This window comes from Osmerus mordax, chromosome 6 (assembly GCF_038355195.1).
Source record: "Osmerus mordax isolate fOsmMor3 chromosome 6, fOsmMor3.pri, whole genome shotgun sequence".
NCBI classification, from domain to species: domain Eukaryota; kingdom Metazoa; phylum Chordata; class Actinopteri; order Osmeriformes; family Osmeridae; genus Osmerus; species Osmerus mordax.
The window spans coordinates 8,645,028-8,652,879 of record NC_090055.1 but is presented as its reverse complement, the minus strand read 5'-3'; positions in this window follow the sequence as shown (position 1 = coordinate 8,652,879).

Here is a 7,852-nt window from a genome sequence, read left to right as displayed (position 1 = left end):
AGTTGGATCTCCAGGAGTGTCACTCTGTGTAATAGAGGAGTGGTGGAGCGAAAGAGAGAAGTGGAGAGGAGTGTAGACGAGGAAAGGAGAGGAGGACTTCAATAAGACGTGTGTAATTACCGGCCATATGGACCGGGGGGGGGGGGGTGGGGGGGAGAGTGGCCTCAAGACGCCCACTCCTCCTACTCGCTGACTTCAAGAACATCTCCATAACGGTACAAGACAACAGTGTCATTACGTGTAATTATTTTCCCCCTGCACTTTCATCCTCTCCCTCCACACGAGAGGCTCTGGGGGGGGGGGGGGGGGGGATAGGGTGGTGAGGGGCAAGGGGGAGGGGGGAGGGTGCTGGGGTATAGGCTATTACCTAAGAGCAGCCAGCGATCATGGACCCTGACACTTTACTGCACTCCCATCATCTTGTGGAGTGTTTCACTTGCTGCCAGCAATCTACCACCCCATCATACTAACCTGGCCTGCTTTCTACCAACTATAGAGGTCCCCCTCCTCTCTCTCTCTCTCTCTCTCTTCCTTTCTGCCTGTGATGTCTTCTGTGTTTCTCTGTGGGAGATGTGTCACGCGTCCCCCTCAGTTTCCTGCTGCCTGGAGAATACTGATGAATTGTTGGCTGATTTGGGATCTTGTGTTCCCTGTAAGCTTGAGCTGGACTGAGGCTGGGACAGGGACAGGGACTAGGACTGAGGCTGGGACAGGGACTGAGACTGAGGCTGGGACAGGGACTGAGGCTGGGACAGGGACTGAGGCTGGGACAGGGACTGAGGCTGGGACAGGGACTGAGGCTGGGACAGGGACTGAGACTGAGGCTGGGACAGGGACTAGAGCTGGGGGTAGGGCTTGGGGGGGGGGGGGGGTGGAGGCTGGACGGTGGGGGTGCTATGTGTGTACTAGCTGCGCTGAGCACCCCCTCCCTCCCTGCGGGCCGAGGCCTGTTAGACTGGTGCAGCAGGCAGGCCTGCCAGCTCCAGACCCCAGCACAAAGCCGGCCCCCTGCGCTTCCTGGAAGCACGTCAGACAGCGAACCCCACCGCCACGAGCGTCCTGTCACCAGCAGCCGGCCCGGCGCACCACCGCCACACAAACCTCCAACAGAGGAGAGGAAGAGGGGGAGGCAGAGGAGAAGAATAGAACAGCACTTGTGCTTTCCCCCCCCCCCCCCCACCCCCTCTCACCAAACCCCAATAGAGGTGAAATTGTTGCGTGTCATTTGGCCCGCTGTCAGAGCCGTGTGGTCGCTGGTCCCTGCTATACGGAGCGGCGGAGAGCACAAATTGATCTGCCAATTGAAGTAGAGAGAGCTGCTCGGTGGGACTGCCTGTCAGACACACCGCATCTTGTTCCGACCCTTTGTTCTTTTTTCTCACCCGCTCTCTGTCACTCTCAAATCCTCAGATTCGAGCCATGGCTTCTGGGAATAGTGTCAGGCCTTCTTTATGGTCAGAAAGAGGGGGCGAGGGAGAAAGGATGGGGAGTGGGAGAGCGAGAGAGAGAATGTGAATAGACATGGTGGAGGAGAGGAGAAGGACAGGGACCTATTCCAGCTGTCATTGTTCTTGGTAATAGAAGGCAGCCGCATGTTGGGAATGCCACAATGGACAAGTGTCCTTGGGCTCCTTACAACAGACATGAATGGCAACTTGTTGTGATAATCTTGTGATAAGTCTAGTATTAGCTCAATAGAAACAACAGGCGTCTGGTTTTGTCAGGTCACAAACAGATCAGCACACATCAGACAGACACATTCAGACAGACATTTGAAGCTGAAGATAATTTGTTGTTCAAGGTTACTACCTGCACCTAGCCAGTGTTTCTCAATGCGAGGAAGTTAACCAAGATGGGTAAACTCAAGTCTTTCTGATTTAGGACTGGTAGATGGCCATGGTAAGAGAGACAGAGAGCCTGGGCCAAAGCGTTACCATCTGAAGTCCATCTTCAAAAGATTTCAAGGTTGTCTATCTCTAATTGGAAATTGGCTCAAGTGGGTTTTTTAGCGGGTGGGGGTGGTGGGGTGGCGGTTTAGTGGGTTATGTATATATTCTTCTTCTTTTTTATTTACCTGATTCCTTTTCTGTTTTGTACTATTCTTTAAAACTTTACACAATTTTCCATACAGCATGCGTTGTCACCATCACCTATTAGGCTTCTATAAATGTGATGTATCATATCACGCCTGGGATGTTGTGTAGTTCTGCATGTCCTACAGTCAGCTCCTAACCCGCCATCCCATGACCGCCAGACAAAGCCTTCCAGCTGATGATGTATGCGCTCGTCCTTGATTTGATCAGTTCCCCATAGTCCTCAGGTAATACCATTATAATGTGTCTTTTTCTACAATAGGCAGCTGGATAAAGGGAGCCTATTCTTCAGCTCATGTCTGCCTGCCTTCCAAATTACATCTTCTGAAGTTAAAAGCTGGCTGCTCATCAGTCTATTATACAAGACTGATAGATGACCAGTAATTGCAACTAATAACTTATTACTCATCTATACAAATATTCTAATAGCATGTATTTACAAGGCAATTTCTTCAATGGGCAGAGAGAGAGAAAAAGCCTTTTCAGAAACCAGACAGAGAGCGACCAAAAAAAGAAACTAACACAAAGGATGTATGGAGAGCGACCTGTAGCTTGTTTCTTTCTTCTCGACGCCGGACTAATACAGGCGCTCGTGGCGGGATGTGAGCTCTGCTTTCTGTTCCTCCGCTGCAGGACAGCGGGCTTTGTTTGCTGCAGCCACTTGAATGAGGCAGAGGGGTCGGAGTAGGAATTAAAGATAATCTTCTCAATCATCTGCCCACCATTCACACTGGTCCCAGGCCAGAACAGAGTAGAGAGTACCAGATCAGACTATACCTGGCCAGGCCAGACTAGTTGATAACTGTCCATGGCAGGCCGGGCTGAGCCAAGTCATGAATGTCTTTGCTGGAGAAGGATTGGAGTGTTTAGGTGTTTATATACAGGTAACAGATCTAAACCATTGTGGTAAAAAAAAAAGAAGAAAAAAAGAAACTTGTGTCTTTATTCTGTGTGCAGGACGCTTCAGAAGAGCCAGTAAACAATGTTGTCCTGAATGCCTGTCACCGAGGGATGACAGGGGAGGACAATGGGCCAGCGAAGGGGCCGGACCGCCGCCAGCCCGCCCCCTGCTGATCAATGAACTCATCCAGAGTCGGCGGTGCTTTCAGAATCAGCCACACCAAAGGACTGGGGGCCTCTCAGGGGGCCGGTGACAAACCAACACCAGACACCCAATAAAGAGACTTCCACTTCATTTAAAAGCAATTAATATTCCTGGCTGGGCGGTGGGCTGGCTTTGGTGTGGCAGGTCTGAGCCCGCCCTCTGCTCTGGTAATGGAGCTGAGTGGTTAACTCCAGCCCAGTGCTGCCTTAGAGAGAGGCACAAAAAGGGCCCGTCTCACAGTCCACTGCACCACAATGGCACACTGCTCTCTCTCTCTTTCTCTCTCCCTCTCTAATCCCACTTCCCTCCCTCCCTCTCCGTGTCCCTCTCTCTTTTTCACTCTCTCGGGTTGTTTCCCATCCTCTTTCACTCTTCCACTCCATTTCTTTCTTTGTCTCTCTCTCTTTTGGCCTTTGTTGGTGTATTTACTCTCTTTACTCCCCTGTCTTCTTCAGTTGGTGGTGGTCGTCCCACAATGGCAGCAGGGGTTTAAATAGTCAGCCTTTGTTGTGTTTGGGTAATGATTGTCTTGCTCTTCTCTGCCTGTCTGAGATCCAACCCCACCACAGCTGGGGTAGACTGGAGGACCAGCTAGCAGTGCTTCTTCTGCTCTGCCCACACACACACGCACACACACGCACACACACGCACACACACGCACACACACGCACACGCACATACACAAACACACACACAGCTATCTTGATTAAGCAAGATTTTATTTTTAGGACACTTATGAAATAAACTATTTACTGATTTCTTGACACCGTTTTAGGGTTTTTTTCAAGATCCCATAGATGGCTGTCAAAGACCCAACCATAACCTCCGATAGTGACCATAGAAGAAGTCCTTGAGTGAGTGTGCATGCAGCTTGTGGATTCTCTACTCTGACTACACCAGTTTCTGATCAACCTGCAGATGGTTGAGTTTTGTGTCGATGTAGGGTGATGTGTTGCGCAGTTGACCGACCAGTTTGGAAGCGCTAATTAGCAATGCATTAGCAGTGCTCTTGTCGGTCTGTTTACTAGGCTGAAGGTAATGAGGAAATCAATGTTCCACACTCAAACATCTGTACGACCAGACAGACAGGCAGATAGACACTCAGGCTATCTGACTGGACCACCTAGCCTAGGTGTCAGCCTGAGAAATCAGGTCAGCACTCAACATTGACAGAGTCAACATTGACTATCCTGGATAAGTGAAAGATAAACAGGTACGAAATTGTTCCTGCCTGGCCCTTTCTGACCAGGTCAATACCAGCCTGCAGGCTCCAATTGAGGACCGGCCCCGAATCCACCCGCAAGGGGATCAGAACCGGACCTGCCGCTCTGAATGGTGCTCCCTGTATTTGGTCTGTATTTGGCTGGTACCTCAATGACATGAAGCAACAGTAACAACAGTATGATACTACTGCATCTGGTACATAGCTGTTTGACATCCCTGTTTGTGTGTTTTTATTATACCTGCCCCCCTCTCCTGGTTTACCTGTTTCAGGAGACCAGCCTGTCAGCAGCAGCAGGAGAGCAGTCGCATCACATCCTGTCCCTGTCGCATCATTTCCTGTCTGTGTGACCTCTGTCAGACACACACATAAGTGTGTATGCATGTGTGTGTGTCCTACCTGCCCTCCTCTCCTGGTTTACCTGTCAACAGCTACAGGAAAGCAGTCACATCACATCCTGTCTCTGTCGCATCATATCCTGTCAGTCTGACCTCTTTAGTACCCCATGCCCTCCTCCTGACAGCCCATTGCACAGTCAGTGCTGTGGCGTATTACTGTACCATGCATTGGAAACATGCAGCATATTGTATTTCATAATGATGTATTCCTTTTGCAGACACGTTTAACCAAAGCAACAGGGGGGATTTGATTTTTGCATCCTCTTGATCTGCATTCAAACACTCTACCACTGAGCTAGAACCATACTCTTGCTTCATCCTTGGTGGAGTGTATATGGACCTGTCCTTTCCTGCAGCATGCAGTAGTATAGCAGCCAGCAGGAACAATCAGCTGCTCAAGCTGAGAGCTCTTAATGCGCCACAAACACACACATGTACACACACTCTGCCACTGTGGGCCTCAAACACCTGGTCCGCTGGTGTCCTTACTTTACTGTCTGTCTCGAGTTACTTCTTCGCTCTCTTTTCAGTTGCGTCTCTCTCATCACCTGTTAATGTGACTATGTTTTTGTGTGTTCTTGTGCGCGCGTGTATGTGAGTGGGTTTGTACAGTGCTAATAACCCTTCCTAACATCCTGAATTTATCTAAGCCTCTTCAAACTAAAATACCTTGTTTTTCTTGTCCACTTGAACCAAGTGTTACTCAAACCTGAAACAAAGACCCATTTAGAGGAAATGAGGTGGGAGCAGAGACATAATTCACTTGTCCTCATGACTGGTTTACCTTTTCAGACTGCAGCAGGAGGGAGGGTGTGATATAGGATAGTGACTTCATCTTTTCTCCTTTGTCCTCTCATCCTTTATACTTTCCCTTAGTCCTCCTCTCCTCGGTCATCTCCTTCTTTCTCCTCCTCTCCTCCTCTCCCATTCTTTCCTCGTTTCTTCCTCAAATCTCCTCTCCTCCGAGTAGTCCGGAGAACTATAGGTGCTCACTTTCCAGTTGCCCTAGAAACAAGACACATCTCGACGTCAAGAACAGGCTGTTGTGTTCGGCGACATCGCAGAGCATCACAATCACATCGCATCGCATCATTTGTGGACGAAATTTCTAAGAAGCGCGCGGCAACTCACACACACACACCAACACACAGATGCCTAAGGACCTGCCGGGAAGTGATGCGGTGGTGTGCCTGGATGTTCAGTGACAGCTCCTTCCTCACAGAAGCAGCTGAAAAATGCGAGCCGCATGACCTGAAGGAGACAGAAAAAACACTGCAACATACATCCAGCCCCCATACATACCTCCAGACCCAAGGTTGAAATCGCAATGATCCAACAGGCATAAGGTTTCCTCCTTGTGCTCTAACTTGATTGAACTATACCTACTTCTGTGACCCTCCCTGCACGCTCTCTGAGAGCAGAACGGCTGCCATCTCGGAGGTCTGGATGAGCGAGTGTATTTATTCTGTCAATCGACGAGCAGGCCTTCAGATAGTTTGTCTGTTTGGAGTAGGCACGGGCCTTGTGGTATCTTCAGGAGACTTGCACGCTTCCCCCTTGAAGGCACAAATAGATCTGTTGTGACGGATGAAGAGGAGGTCACTGCCTCAGATCGTCCCCCTCGTCTCCTCTCCAGCCCCACAACAGCAGTTGTGACTGCCTCGTTTTCCTCGCCCGATTCCTTCCTGTGCGCCTCCATCTCCTTTCCTCCCCTCACAGTCCCCACCTCACAGGTCGCAGAGGGCCGTGGCATTGATGCATCAAACTGAGAACTGAATGGACCTTCTCCCTCGTCCTTGAGACCTGTGCGTGCGTGTGTATGTGCGTCGCCGTGTGCATGCGAGTGTGTGTGTCTGCTTAAGCCATCTACTTTCAAAGGTTGATATGACAGACACACTAGCTCTAGAGAAGCCTTTGTACCAGAAGGAGCCTGGCGCATCATGTGAAAGGAGCGGAGGAGGAATGGAAAGTACTGTAACCACCATTGGAAAAAACTGCTGCCTGTAACTACCTTTGTTAAACCATTGCTTACTGGAATCTTTTTTAGCAGTTCACTGTCAGCACTATACACTTTCTTCCTTCCTCGATAGATCCAATTTGCTAGTTCATCATGTCACTCTGGTCCAAGCTTATTCTTACAAAGAGTAGGACAACTGTATTGGTAAAAATTTAAGATATATGTTTTTACTGTAATTCCTGTTCCTAATCCACTTTATACCTGCTGCAATTTCCCAATTGCGCCTTGGGGATTAATAAACCTACGACCACAAGCAAATCATCTGACTCAGACCACCTATCAACTCACACATAGAAACACACTCACCCACATCCACTTGAATACTAAACACACAAGTATACGTAAACAATCAGACATTGTAAAAACAAACACTTCATCCACAATGGATACTACTGGGCCGATCATATTCAAATGTTACAGCCTGTGGTGTCTGACAGGTCGCGCTCAAGAGCTGTCCATGTCACTGCCATGACAACATGTCAGACGACAACAACAGAGCAAAGAGCAGGAAGAGAAAACGTGTTTATTGGCATGTTTGTGTGTCTGTGTGTGTGTGTCTGTGTGCGTGTGTGTGTGTGTGTGTGTGTGTGTGTGTGTGTGTGTGTGTGTGTGTGTGTGTGTGTGTGTGTGTGAAGACAGTGTACCATGCAGGAAGCCATGTCAAGGCCACACCAGCCTTGCCTCTTCCTCCTCTGACTGTTGAGGAGAAGGTGGACTGGCAGGAACAGGTAGAGAATGTCACCTGATGCTACTGCTCACTCCCACATCAAAAGGCTTGCTGAACAGTTACATTCGTGTTTTTATATTGTGCCAAAGAAAAATTGGATATCTTGCTTTTAGAATACACTTATTTGTACAATTCTACTCATTCTAATTTAAATTTGTAGGCTATAGGATTTAGGCCTATTAGGCTACTTGGCATGACCTCAATGCAGGTAACCTCATTTTCTAGAAGCACTGACCAGCTACAGCATGGGCCTACTGTCCAGATGCCACCGCGTCCCCCTGACCCGATGT